This window comes from Lytechinus pictus, chromosome 7 (assembly GCF_037042905.1).
Source record: "Lytechinus pictus isolate F3 Inbred chromosome 7, Lp3.0, whole genome shotgun sequence".
Classification (NCBI taxonomy): domain Eukaryota; kingdom Metazoa; phylum Echinodermata; class Echinoidea; order Temnopleuroida; family Toxopneustidae; genus Lytechinus; species Lytechinus pictus.
Window position 1 is genome coordinate 26,692,791 of NC_087251.1, and position 15,212 is coordinate 26,708,002.

A 15,212-nucleotide genomic window follows, 5' to 3' on the forward strand; every position below is an offset into this window, starting at 1 on the left:
ATGACAGGAACAATTGAAATGGCGAATTGAAGAAAAAAAAAATTCCTTCTTGTTGAAATATATGAGTTGGAACCCCCACATTACTAAGAAATAAACAGTTCAATAGTTCAGTTCGATGAATCCTTTGTGAATTGTGAAAGCAAATTAATCGTAGAAATTTGAGTGGGTAGTTTCATTACTTGCTGTTTCGTAAAAAAAAAAGAAGCATCACGAGAAAACAAGATGCACCAGAGTGAAAAACACTTTCGCTTTTCAAAAGATATTTATCTTTGGTATTTTTCCTTAGATTCTCATTCATATTTGGTAGCAAAACATATTGGGGAAGAACCAATGGTTCACTCACTCTAGCAAAATAAAAGTTATATTTACGACGACCTTTTCTGATTCGAAAAAAATGAAACAACATTAGGACAGTCTCATACAGTATACTTGAACTTCGGAAACTCTTTAACAAACTTTACTTCTGTGTTTACCGAACCCCTTCTTTGGGCCTCGTCCAAATATTTCTCCATATTGCTGCAGTACGCACCATAGATTTTTATATGAACGACATTGAAAAGAGACCTCTACATCGTGTGGAACCAAATACTTTTTTTCAGACCCACCATAACTCAACCATCTGATACTACACACGGGTCAAATGGGAGTCACTTTCTTCTGGTGACTATCGTGAAGGACAACTTTTTATTATTACCCCACCCCATACCTATCAACATGGATCCTACTAGGAGGATCCATGCTATCAACGATCCCAACATCCTTATAGCAATACAACACCCAATATCTCATATCAAGCCTTAGACATGTTAGAAGACCTTAAATAAACGATGGGCGTGTTCTTGACAAAGGGTTTTATATACAGCCAGATGAAAAAGTGACATCGCTTATGAAATGGTGAAATTATTCGATTACATATTGAGGATTTTTGCGAATTCCAACTTTAATATCGTCCCTGAATCCAAACATGAACTTGAGCACCCTCCCTTTCATACAATTAATCCTTAACATTGCGGGCATGTAACATAGGTCCCCATTATTGTCTATCTTATTGCTAAATCATGGTAATGGATGCTGAAGCCACTACTCGACATGTCGGATAGTGGCTTCAGCGGCACAACATCACAAGAACCAAGATTGAGACTGAAGATCCCCTCCAACTCTCTAACATGGCTTTTGTATCAATAAGAATATACTGTATTAGATTATGAATAATCACAACAGATATCATGACAGCCCAGGCATTGAACCTGAAGGCTGACATATGCTTCGGGGCAGTCAAAAAATTACCAGGGTCCAAAACTTCCCTGGTGAGACACATCACTCGCTTCGGTCACCTCCAATGCCCCCTGCGAAGCGTTAAACCATATTTGGTAATGGTCACAAACTGCGTTCAAAAATGTTAACCTGGTAACGCTGGAGACACAACCGGCTAATTAATCGCGTATAGAGGAGACACTTGAATTGCACATTTCAGCGATTTATATCAAAATTGTTGACACAATTTGAATTTTCTCATCTTTTTTCCGTCTCCGTAGTTTCTTGACTGCGTATGAAAGGTGTTTGGTCACGACAGCTGTGTTTACATCTGAATTTAAAAGGTGACCTAATAATAAGCTTTACTATTGTCACCATGCATGTAGGACAAAGAGATTTCAACTTAAGACATGAACTTGTCGAAGCCGGAGTCCTCCATACAGAGAGTCTGACCATCGGGTGCATCCTCAGGACATATATATGTTAATTCATAGTATGTTCTCACAGACAAGATGTTTCAATATCACCCGAGACCATGAATAACTAACTACTCAAATACACATTCAAGAGGCGTCATACGACCAGGAATTAATCAACCCAATTACCAAAATGACCGTATACGCACCGCAGGTGGGGGGGGGGGGGGTGTCCTTCCCCCCCGACCATGCCATACCATTCCATTCTAACTGTGCATCATAACCTTCAATTTCAATTTAAAATTACCCAACATGCATCAGTAACAGATAACCTTATCGTATATAGTAAATCAATTAACGAAATGGATGCGATCATAAATATATATAAATATTTTAATATTTCTGTTGTGAGTGCAAAGTAACGTAAATCATATGGATTAAACAAACTTTCCAAGGGAAAACGATATCATCCCTTGCAGCGCAGCTGTACCAGTTTATGGAATTGGTTTACTTGAACACGTGGAGTCTTGTCATCTGCAGCAATGGCTGGTGACCCTTTTTCTCGTAGCCATTGTGTTCGCTGGTCAGACTATTGATTGGGGAAATCAGAAAATAATGAAAAAATGGCAATCCTGTTTTTCGCAGGGACTCCGTGGTCAGAGATCTAACAATGATTTCATGAGTGGTATTGATCGTGGGGATAAAAGGCGTGCCCTATCTTACGCGTTGTCGGGCATCACGACTCGGCGAGTGGGAGCACATTACGCAATTTTTTTTTAACTCGAATTCTCTGAAACGGAATATCCCGTGGCGTATTGATCCAACGTCTTGCCCAAAACGGCTTAGCCAATGGACTGAATAAATGGGCAAGTATATAGATGATCATCTTGCAGAAATGGAAGAAGCCTCCACCATTCAGTAGTTTACAGCTTCCGAGAATTGACATTTTCAAATATTTTACTCGCTCAAATATTTCACATTCTAGACTGTTTTTTTTTTATTTCTTGGCAATATAGGACAATAAAACCAAGAGTATAGAGCTTTACAGTTAGAATGCAATTCTAAGTATTCTAAAGAATTAAATGTATCGTATCATCGACCGTGAGTGGCTAAAAATGGGAGTAGGATGCGCACTTCGAGTAAATATAATTGAAGGATTTAGAATGAGAATTCACTGAATGAAAAGATTTAATGTGGAAAATGAAGACGTAAGATCTGAGTATGCTGAGGGCGAATAAAAGAAAACTATTCTAAATTTCACAAACTAGTTAAAACGCCGTCAGAAATGGGCGTAAACACATATAACGTCATTTTATCTCTACAGCAAGGCCAACAGTAAAAAGCAAAGGCATATTGATACAAAAAGAGAATATTGGACGGGCCTATCGGAGCAAGCGAGCATCCACCCCCCCCCCTCGATCACTTTTTATGTTGTGAGATATGTGGCTTCTAAAAAATATCACACTAGCCAGATATTCATCCCAATTCTAACCAAATTACGTTGAAAATTATCATATTCATTCTGTAAACCCAACAGGGAAAACATATAGATTTTGTGATCATTTAGGGGGCAGTCGCCCCCGCAAGTTAGTGCACATAAGCCTACAAACATGGAAAACCATCATCATCGCTAACACCAACAGGTTAACTCAAGTCCAAATGAGGCTAGAAACGACATTTCCTGTTTTATCTCCTGTGACTGTCAATTAATGAATAAAGATATATATTTAAATATCAAGAAGAATCAAAGGTACCATGACTACCCATGAGAATAACAAAAAATAAAGTAAAAACATAGTTTTGAAATACAGGGCCAGAAAGGGCGGTTAAATATTGAAAATAAAGAGCTGGTTTTTATTTTCTTTTATTTGTATTTTTTTACTTTCTTCAAATAGACGAAAAAACTTTTAATGAAAGTTGCCAGCGAGGAAAGCCAAACAGATAAAAAGTATTTCCCCACGATACTGTTCTAAATCTTGCAAGAAAATATCATAAATCAATTAGATATCAACGAAAATTTAAGGCGGTTGTATTTCTAAATAAATACAATATTTTTGAAAACAAATCTAAATATACACGAGATAATTTTGTGGGCCTCTCTAGCCATCCCACCCTCCTCTCTCGAAAAGAAACGCAAGAAGGCCAGTTAGTATCGCCGTAAGTCTAAGTCAAGTTAGTTTTGAGAGGCGGGCTGGTAAAATAAAAAGGACTGATAAAGATTTAACAAACTTGATGACATAAAATACAATAAAATCGGAATTATTTCGTTGACACAAGCAATCCTAATATTCGTAAGGTTGGTTCGTTTACCCTTGCAATCTCGACTTCGCGATAAAACGAGATGTGAACAACAGAGTGGAATGCCATACAAATTAAACCTTAAGGAGCTGAGCCTAGGAATACACCTAGAACAAGATAGGGGGAGATAATAACTAATCAAACAATCTTGGTCAAATATCAGTAGTTCTATGTCAAATGTGAAGAATCTTTGGTGGAATTTCCGTTGGCTTATCACAATGTTAGTCGGTAATAAAGATGTAAATTCACAAACACCGATTTGTTTTTGCGTTCGCAATCTACCGTAGACATACAGAGGGTGCTCTTTCTCTTTTCCGAAACGAAATTATATAGACAATTCATTTTTAATTTGAAATTTGCAATATCAAATCAGATTTTACTAAGACCTTACCTGGCCAACTATAAGTTGATACCTAGGTCTATTCCAACCATTGTATGAAATAAATTTGTGTACTTTATTCTCTACATCCTATGTATAAATCCCAATGTGTCTTCAAAACAGAATTTGCAAGATCTACCTTTATTTTGAATATCGTTTAATCAGGATGATTCTTAAAGGGATTCTCCAGGCTGAAAATAATATGATTTAAGGAATAACAAAGTAAAGATTTGCATAATTCCGATGAAACAGTTCTAGGCATGTCTTCATGAATATTCAATGAGCAAATTGATGATGTCATATCCCCAGGCCACTGGTTTCTTTTTTTTTATTGTGTGAAATTATATTTATTCAATTTTTTCTACCAAGAACTTGAAAAAAATGGATTGGCAACTGATAAAGTGCATTAGATATCCATTGCGGCAATTAAGTACATTATAAAGGAAACACTTTATTCACACATGTACGAAAAAATGAAACAATCGCGATATCGTGTAATAACATAAGAAAAGGGGAAGTTGGGTGTGACATCATCAGCCCATCTAATGAATATTCATGACGACGTGCATGAAACTATTCTCACAAAATATTTCTCAACTTTAAAATTCAATAACTTCGTTATTTTTTTTCCGATTTTGATGAAATTTTCAGCATTTTGCTCGGTGAATTTTACTTCATTTATTCATATATAAATATTTCCAGCCTTTAAAAGACTAGAAACACTAATACACCCTGAATGGGCATGATAAAGATAGTTAAAGAAGCTTCCTTCGAAAAGAAATTGGTCTTGATTGTGCAGAAAGTAAAATTAGAATTTAGAATACAATGAAAAAAATGCCCCTTTTACTGAATTAAGAAAAAAATGAAGTCACCATTATTAGGTCGTTGCCTTATCTACCGAAATACCATGGTGTCGGCGTGTCGCCCCTGAGTAGTAGTAGTAATAGTAGTACTAGTGCTATTATTATTATTAGTAGTAGTAGTAGTAGTAGTAGTAATAGTAGTGGTGGTGGTGGTAATAGTAGTAGTTCTCTACTCTTCAAGGATATCTCGAGGAATATTTTTACAAAGTCAACGAGAAACTATTGGAATATTCTCAACTCTACAATGGTTATCCTCTACACAACAATCCCAATTAACCAAGGTCAACCTACGTAAAAATCGTCAAACGATCAACAAATAACAAGAAGCTTATAGAATAGCAAACGCGTTAAAAGGGCATCGTCTCCACTCTATTGGGTCACTTGAGGACACCATCAGTGTCTGGAGAGGTCATGTGAGGACATCCTCTATTACGTAATGGTTACCGCGAACGCAACACCCAGAGGCATCGAAGGTCGGCTGATGAAATGGATACCTCGTAATCAGGAGATAGAGAGGGGAAAGAGAGGGAGAGCAAGGGGCTTGGCGAGCTGCTGGATGATAATCCTTCGGTGGGCGATTGTCTCGAGTACAAAGGTCAAATAAGGACAGCTGGCAAGTCATAACTATAGTATTAGGATACATGTCATGGCATGACGAAATGGACCATCCCCGCAAGGTAGATCGTTGTAGAACCTTCGGGAGGCGAACAGGGAATGTTCACCCGTGGATGTAAGGTTATTGGACTAGAGGCCTACTGTACACATATATAGGTTCACAACATTAGGTTATCTTCTTCATTCAGTAATTCCATTGGAAACTGGGGAAATAATTTATGGACGAATTCTCGGAATTCAAAATCAGGAAAACCTTACTAATCTCTATTAAGCTCATAGTCTGTAGACACCAGTTCTCACCACTGTTTAATTCTCATTTATGATGTAATTATTTCATAAAGATAACGAAGGTCCATTGTGAATAGAAATCTACAGCATCTATCATAAATGAAAAGGACAATGCAAATAAAGATTTACGACGTGTCTGACGGGTCGTACTGGAGTGGTGAGGGAGATTGCTGTCACTCGCGTGTAACTTGTCCTCAAAATGGTGTAGTTAGCACGCTCTCAAATTGAACTTATCGCCTCCGGCAATTCTATTTTCTCTCCCCTTTTTATCCCACCTCTTTCCCTCTCTTTTCCAAAGGAATTCGGAAACCACCAAGCAAGCCAGTTTTGACCCACTATTGTTCCAGTGACACGGTCATGCAAGGTCGTATAGGAAAACAAGATTCGGGAGCTAAATGTTCTTGCCTTGGGTCAAGTGTGTGTGAAGATGCCAATTTGAGACTGATCGCCAGGCAGGCAAAGGTAAGTGGAAGGAAGGGGTGGTAATGCTTTTTCTTCACATCAAATTACCTGGTTTTCATTAAGAAAGAAATCTTAAAGGGATGGTCCGGGCTGAAAATATTCATATCTTATTACATAGAGTAGAATTCACTGAGCAAAATGCCGACAATTTCATCAAAATCGAATAAAAAAATAATAAAGTTATTGAAGTTTATAATTCAGCAATATTTTGTGAAAACAGTCGTCATGAATATTCATTAGGTGGGCTGATGATGTCACATCCCCACTTTCCGTTTTCTTATGTTATTACATCAAATCGTATTTTTTTCATTATTTCATACTTGTGTGAATAATATGTCTCCCTTGTAATGAAATAAGTTGCAGCAATAAATATTTAATGCACTAAATCAGTTGTCAATCCAATTTTTCTAGTTCTTGGAGGAAAAAATTTGAATAAACCTTATTCCATATAATAAAATACAAAAGAACAAGTGGGGATGTGACATCATCAGCCCACCTAATGAATATTCATGACGACTGTTTTCACAAAATATTGCTAAACTTTAAAATTCAATAACTTTGTTATTTGTTATCCGATTTTGATGAAATTTTCGGCATTTTGCTCAATGAATTCTACTCTATTTATTAAGCTATAAATACTTTCAGCCCGGACCATCCATTTAATGACGTAGCAGTACTACTATCGACAAAGGGGACATACAAAGATCCAATTTATACTAAATTTCACACTTGGATATTGATGTCTAGGCTTATTTTGGTTATGAATATTGAGAGGGAATATGCCATTCGAGCCTGCTTTTGATCGGTCCTGGTTTAACGCTTTGAATGAAATAGTTCGTTCACTCGTATTTTTTGAATAAGTTGAATAACCTTTTAATTTCATAAATTTTACACGAAATTCTTATACCATTGTCAAATTGGAATTCGATTATAATTGATAATACTAGTGGAAGATCAAAAGATAGCAAGAGAAGAGTTTTTATTCATCCCTAAAGCGCATTGGCAGACCAAAACAAACTTTCTTACTCTAGCATGCATGGAGAGGGGCGCTCCTAAATAAAACCAGGGAGTTGTTGTTTCCCACCCTCCTACATCTGAACAAATCTGAGGTCATAGGTCACAGAGCCAGCCCAAGAAGGACGGCAAGATGAAGTGTCGAAGGATGTCTCCTAACTCATCTGTCTGACCCCAAACTCCGACCTCAGAATTCCTCCCGAATTGAAACTTGTTACCAGACGTGACAGAAATAGATATTCCAGTTAAAGGTGAGAAATAACTTTTCAAGTGTCTTTTGGGTAGGAAATCACCATGGAAACACTGTTTGTATAGGAGTAATCACTTGGCCAACACTCTCCGAAAAATAATGTTCAGTCAGAAAATTTGTATTTGTATCATTTTTGTGTGGTCTTGTACACCCAATCCTCTGAGCCTTTCAACTATTTGGTGGTGATATGTGATCAATAAATTTTATACAGCTTGCACATTGCTATTTGCGCCTAAAGACTACTTCCGAAGAAGTAAAATTTTGAAGTACAGTGGTGAACGAAACAAGGATTTTATATGATTATAATCATATTGCAAAGTCCCCAAGTTTTGAAAAATTGATGAACTCTTTGGGAACAGAAAAGTGTTTGGTAACTTGTTCCAAGCAGTGCCTTCAGGGTGGCGATTATTGATATAATAGTATGCCATGCTAGGATCGGGGCCTAGGATTGTGCCGTTTCAGCGATCATAATGTTTTTTTCAGTCTCAAAAAAAACTTTTTAATTGGCCACCTTGACTTTCAAATCGGTTACTCCTTTTCCAATTTCATTATCTATTATATTACATAATATTACATTATGATAGGGTTGGTCAGTTGGCTCCAATAATCGCGTACTATACTCTAAATTACAGGGATTTAAAATAAGTCCAGATGGACTGTAGCTAGGGACCAATCGATTTCTGAATTTAGTTTTAATCCTAACGACTTAAATTTAAATCTCAAATTATTTAAATTTAAATCTTTCGAGATTTAAAAATGAATCTTAAGGATTCAAACTAAATCCGGAATTCGATTGGTCCCTAACTACAGTCCATGTGGACTTGTTTTAAATCCCTGTAATTTAGAGTGATATAGACCACACATTGCCATGCATTTTGGCTTATGTCGCCCTCACATATTTGAAATGACACCGAATGGAGGTAATGTGGGAAATTTAATGAAAGTAGGCCTTTATAAAATACAGAACCTATGGGCCTACAATCATCCAATTTTATGCATCAGCGTGATCAGTAATAATTTCATTTCGGTTCATATCGCACTAGAATGACATAAGCCAGTTAACCAAAGACTGACAGAGAAGTGTGGAAGTACATAACACTATTAATTAGGCATGTACTGCTGCCTATAACTTAACCCCTTCAATGTTGTAAAACAAAATAATTAGCAGATTTAACGTGAAAGCACTTTAGGTGTGCAGAATGTGGCCATAATAACGCTGTTGGCGGTGAATAAATGATCATTCATTCATCATTCATAATAGAGGGGGTTTACATTTAGAATACTATAAATCATTATTTCGCGTATGGAATGCCAATAAATATAATGTTCACACTCTATGATTATTGATGGACAATAACGGAATGAAAAGCGATGTGTACCACCCAAGCACAGAACACGATTGATCATGCCCTGTGGATAGGATAAGCAGGCTTTTTGGTTTAACTTCTGAGCTTTTCATTCAGACTAAAACAACATGTTCCATGGGAAAGTTACTTGATAGGAAGTTTTCTTTTTTCATGAATCCCGAGCTCTCGATTTGTTTTGCCTTTGACTTCATCATCTATCTTCAGCAAAAGTTTAGAGCAACTTGACTGGAAACCCTCCACGCCCCCTGGGTGCGTTATAATGCATCTTATGCCAACCCAGACACGTAACGTCAAGATACTTGGAGAGAAACTAAATAGATTCATGCCGAGGACGTACTTTCACGAATCTTTAAAATTTTCGTGTTTTTTTTTTCTACGTATAGGAAAACAAGTTAGCTTTAGTGAAAAAATAGAATTTAATTCTCTTTTGGACCGCGTGGAGCGAGGCCAACCTAATCCATAACCCCTTCGATCACGCTGTGCATTCATACTACACAAGCAAACATTCAACAAGTAGTAGCAGGCAGGGCGTGTCAATGGACCGTACCATTCATAATGAAGGGAGTTCGAAAGTATTGCTGTCGGAATCCTTCCAACTCCGCCTACGGAAGTCAGTGTTTCTTTGAGTAAACATTTACTTAACATAACCCAAGATTTTATCTGATAATAGGGTATATCTGATTATCAAAATGTCTGCAAATTTTTGAACAAACAAGGCAAACCCATTTCTGTTGCAATTTTGGGTACATACATACACCCCACAAATGGAAGTGTCCTGCGTGCTCAGTGGGTATGAAAGGCAACTATTCTTCACAAACCGCAAAGAATAGATGAAGTCTTTTGAGTATTGCCAAAAAAGTATAATAGAGTGGGGGAATAGAAAACAACATCGCTTTTCACTGTGTATGCACAACCCAAGGCCAAAAATGGACGCCATTGTGGTGCTTTACGATACTTGAGATTGGAAGCCATCGACATTAAGTTTCTACGACATATATATACAAAGTTTTCCAGTGATGGTCCAAGAGTGGTATCTTTGATTATATCCGCCAGGAATATGCCCCCTCCCACCTTGCTCCTCACGTGCTACATAGTGTGGTATATAGCATTCACAAAAGTTCTTTAAAAATACTTAGTAAAAATATAATAATGATTTTGCCTTAATATGCCCACAATGTATTCACAACATAACTTCCGCTGATAATGTGTGCGCGCAAAAAGTTGTACCAAACTTTTAAACTAATAAACAGTTTGGTGAAATTTGTTTACGTACCTAAGCGAATAGAAGATGTTAAAGATCCCCGGCAGCACTGCATAATGGTTTCCAAAATGTTGGTATCATCGGAAAAGTGGCTTTGCGAGCCCCCACTCATATTGCACAAGATGGGATGGGCTTATCCCTCGGTATTGTGATCCTCGCTAAACCGCGACATTCCTTTTAACTGCTCAACTATAGGTCGCCCCAGCACTAATTACACAAAGCACCCATTTTCATTTCTCTTCAAATCGACTCTTTTTTCTGCTTGTGTGAAGCGAAGCGAGTCTTGTGAAGCACAACGTGAATTGAAAGTTTGATTGTGTCTAAGTCCAGACTCATCATGCATAGGACCTTCAGTGGTTACATTTACCCCCCCCCCCTTCTCCTTTATCTATACACCCTATAAGCCATTGTGGTGGACCTCAGTAATCCCCGGATAAATTATACTAAGGAATGGTGATGAAAATAGGATATTATTTACCTCCTTCTGCGCTCAATCCTGCTCCCAGTCCGACGCCCACGCCCACTCCAGCCCCGGCACCAGCTGATGTGTCGATATCCATGTCGATGTTGGGCTTCTCGGCTTCCACACTGACATGTGCGCCCGCTTCGGCTCCTCGTCCTCCTCGTTGCTTACTTCGTCGTTCCCGGCCCGATCGACGAAATGAGTTCCGAAGAACACGATTGAAACTTAGCTTTCTCTTCTTCTTAGCAGGCTCCCCCGCCGCCACATCGGCATCCACAGAGGCTGACGCCGATGCCTCGACCGAAAAACTTGCCGAGGCTTTATTCCCCATGCTGCTCGCTCGAGTGATCCAAACTAATTACAGCATGTATAGTTTGTCGAGTTACTCGTCTGGTTAGCAGTTGTTTTGTCACACGTTGATGCTGGTTCAGTTTAGTGTCCAAGCACTGGGTGAAGTCTCGATTAGGTTGACGAAGATTCACGGGCTCGAGTGCGATCAGGAGTGGATGGACGACGCTGTGTTTTCACAGCCCTTGAAGACCTGTAGGATTTCAATGCAGAGAAGAAAACGGGATAAGGATTGAATGCGGGGGTGTGCGGGGAGAGGCTTTGCTTGTATTCACAAACCATAGACTTTTATGCGCAGACAATACCCTTCGTACCAACTCTTTTTTTTTCGAAGGGGCTTTTGACAATGTATTTTCAATGAAGAATGATTGGTGCGGAGCGGGCGACCTCGCTGTAGTCAACTGCTATTCAATAGCGAGGGCAATAAAAATCAGATTAAAATGTATCTAAATGACTGTAACTATTAATCAGAACTATATATTCAAATACTACCACAAATCGAAATGAAATAATTCGCAAGATTTTTATCGATGCATTCCAAATGTTGCATCATGTACATGATCAAATAAAAGCTGTAAAAAAATAACAATCGGCGAGATTACTCAACATCCTCACCACTAAGTACTTGATTCGACGTCCATCAAAAACGACATCAGCATCGAGAGCGATCAAAAGAGCAAAACATCTTCAATTAACCGACATTCTCATGGAACATCCTGACACACTATCCCCTGGAACTCTGGAAGCCTACTATCCGAGCAGAGACATGAAGCACACGCTATACACCCACAGCACTTCCTTATGTACTAAACTTGAAGCCCGACACTAAATCAAACACCATCCAACACGAATGAAAGAGTGAGAGAATAGAGGCAAACTAAAGAAGAGAGACAAGAAAAGCTGCGATGACTTGCCTTTGTTTACTTAATAGAACAAAACCCACCTCGGAGTTGTGGACACATGAGACTGTACGTCTTTTAATGGCCATGCCAGACGAGACACCATTGGTACAATGAATGATAATAATGAAAGAATCATCATAAGAAAGCAAACTGTAGCCTTGTGCAAGAATCTATTAACACTCTTGAGCGCGATTATTACCAGAGAACGTAAGGCTATAATAATACAGGTCCACGAAGTAACAACAAGCCTTTCAAATACAGCAATAAATACGCACTTTAACAGTATTTAAGACTTTTTGAACTTATGAAAGAAATAATCAATCTGTACAGTTAATAAAAATCTATTTCATATTTTTGCCCGTGAAGTTACGTTGTAGGACTATGGTCATCAACATGTTGGGATTACGAAAAGAATATTCAACCTTTCAAGGCAATTTATTAAAGTTTGGAAAGGGGCTCCATACGACTCTAAATCATCGTACATTGCATTCTTACCTTACTATTCATTGACTGGACTACCAGGTCAAATGGTTTTGTGATGAAAAGAGGAGAGAGAAATCTGTGTGCACAGCGCGCGGCAATGACCTAGCTCCAGAGAACTATTCATCGATTCTTTACCATGGTAACGGGTGGAACCCGAGTACAGCGTGGGATCGCAACAGGGAGAGATGGATGGAAAGAAGGAGAGAGGGAAGAGGAGACTGGGTGGGGTTGGAGAAGTAAAGATACTGATGTTTGGGTATACCACTTTTCAACACATGGATAGTTGGTTTGCAGTTCTAACATAATTGAACATGGAGCTATGCTGGCACTAGTACTGGTCTCCTAATTCCCAAACATGTTCACATCATCCCCACATTGTCTACATAACCATGCATGCAACGTCTTCACATCATAACATCCACACAATGTCTCATCAGCATTTCCACATTTTTTCTTCACCATCACGCACCTCTCCGCATCACCATTCATGCATCTCCAAAAGTATCGGCATCAGCACAACGTCCCAAAAACGTTATCAAACAGTTTTAACACCGTTTATGCACCGATATACCAATATGACATGGCTGCCGATCTCGATTGGTCTCGTTGTTCACAAATGACATCATTTCCTATCGTTAAAACAAAATTTTACATGGACCCCAAGAGGCCCTAAACCGTGTCAACATCGTGATATACTGAATAAATATTTACAAACGTCTAACAACTTTGTAAAATTACAGCTCGTTTAATAGGCGGATGCAGCACCGCGTTGACCGTTATCTCTTGTAATTTAAACTAATCTTATCTACAAATTTGATAATCGAACCAACACTTTCATGATTTATCCCATTTTTTCGATTTTCTTACATTTTGAAAAGTAAAGGGCATGGAAATATGTTAAGATGAATGAAACATGCATTACACAGCTCTAGCGGAAAATTTACACGTGTGAATTACACCAATCTGTGGCTTATACCATATTGAAAATGGCCTTCTTGTTAGTTGCTCGAAGCACCTCGCATTAAATTGCAATGATCGGGACTACAGAAATGGAGGAGCAAGAATCATGGGCAAACACTCCGGGGTTAGAGGTCATCTTGCTTTGTTCGAATTATGTCGTTATTTGATCACGAACATGGACTGGTTTGTCAGAAGATCTGCAGTTGAAATGAGCCGTGTTGCTGAGCTGAAATTGAGATGGAAATGTGTTTCCAATACGTGTGATGATATTTCATAGTGATGTGATGTTAATTTATCATAAATGTGTGGGTGTGTCAGACTCTTCCGCCCCTCACTTTTTCCCTTTTTTACGGTTAGCATTGTCAGTTACCATCAAGAGACTTGTATCTTAGATATCGCAGACCAATAAAGCTAACAAAATTCGTTATTTACTGTTTGATATTGATCATAATGATTGTTTGAGCAACAGAACTTATACTAGATTAGACACTGATGCAGGGTACACGGCTCCAGCGGCATGATGAAAAAATAACGTCTGCAGAAAGATATATATATATATATATATATATATATATATATATATATATATATATATATATATATATATATATATAAAATTATATATATATATATGGATATGTATATATGTATATGTATAAATATATGTATGTATATATATATATATATATATATATATATATATATATATATATATATGACAGGAGATGAGAGAGTGGCAGTGGAGAGACCCATAAATACAAAGATCCGGGACAAAGATACGAACACTTTCCCTCAACCTATTGGAAAGTGGTATATCGGCAATAGCTCACGGTCAGATATTCAGGTCTATTTCTATTCCGTATTTCATATTACCTACACGAGGAGCTACTTCCATTCATGTTATTTGTTCTCATGGAGATGGGGAATCCACCCACTTTACTGCCTCAAACCCAAATCAATTCGAAGGTATCTCGTGTCACAAGAGACCGATTTGTCAGTAAGCCCACCTTAATCGGAGAGACGTGCCGATTTGCCGAACGTTCACCGACTGAAAACGGCGATCTAAAGAATGGCCATCTTAAAAACTCTTCATTCATGTACGTAAGCGGTTTAGAAAATATTTGTGCTCATTTTAATAATTTTGAATACTTTTAGAATTGAAAAAAATAATAATAACATTCCAATGTGGTGTTTACAAGATTTTTCCAACTTCAACTATCATGACTATCCATTTGTCCATATAAACATACCCATGTTCCATTGGTGGTCCTCTTGAATCCCTGTGTCAATAGGCCGTGGTATATAAGCAAGGTTTTTTTACGACCACATATTTATTTCATTTTGCTATCCTCAAATATTTGATTTCATATGATTTGGTTCGGAGCGTGGGGTTAGAAGGTAAGTTTACTTTGCTACCATTTCCTGCCATGAGGCTATTGCCAAACTGTTTCCTCAAAATCTTGGCGTGGGCGAGCTGATTACACATTTTTTCCCCCCTTTTTAATAAGTTATCTTACCACTATCGTATACCTACTTGTTGGGTTGCATATCGATTAAAAGAACAACACCTCTCGATAAAAACCGAATCT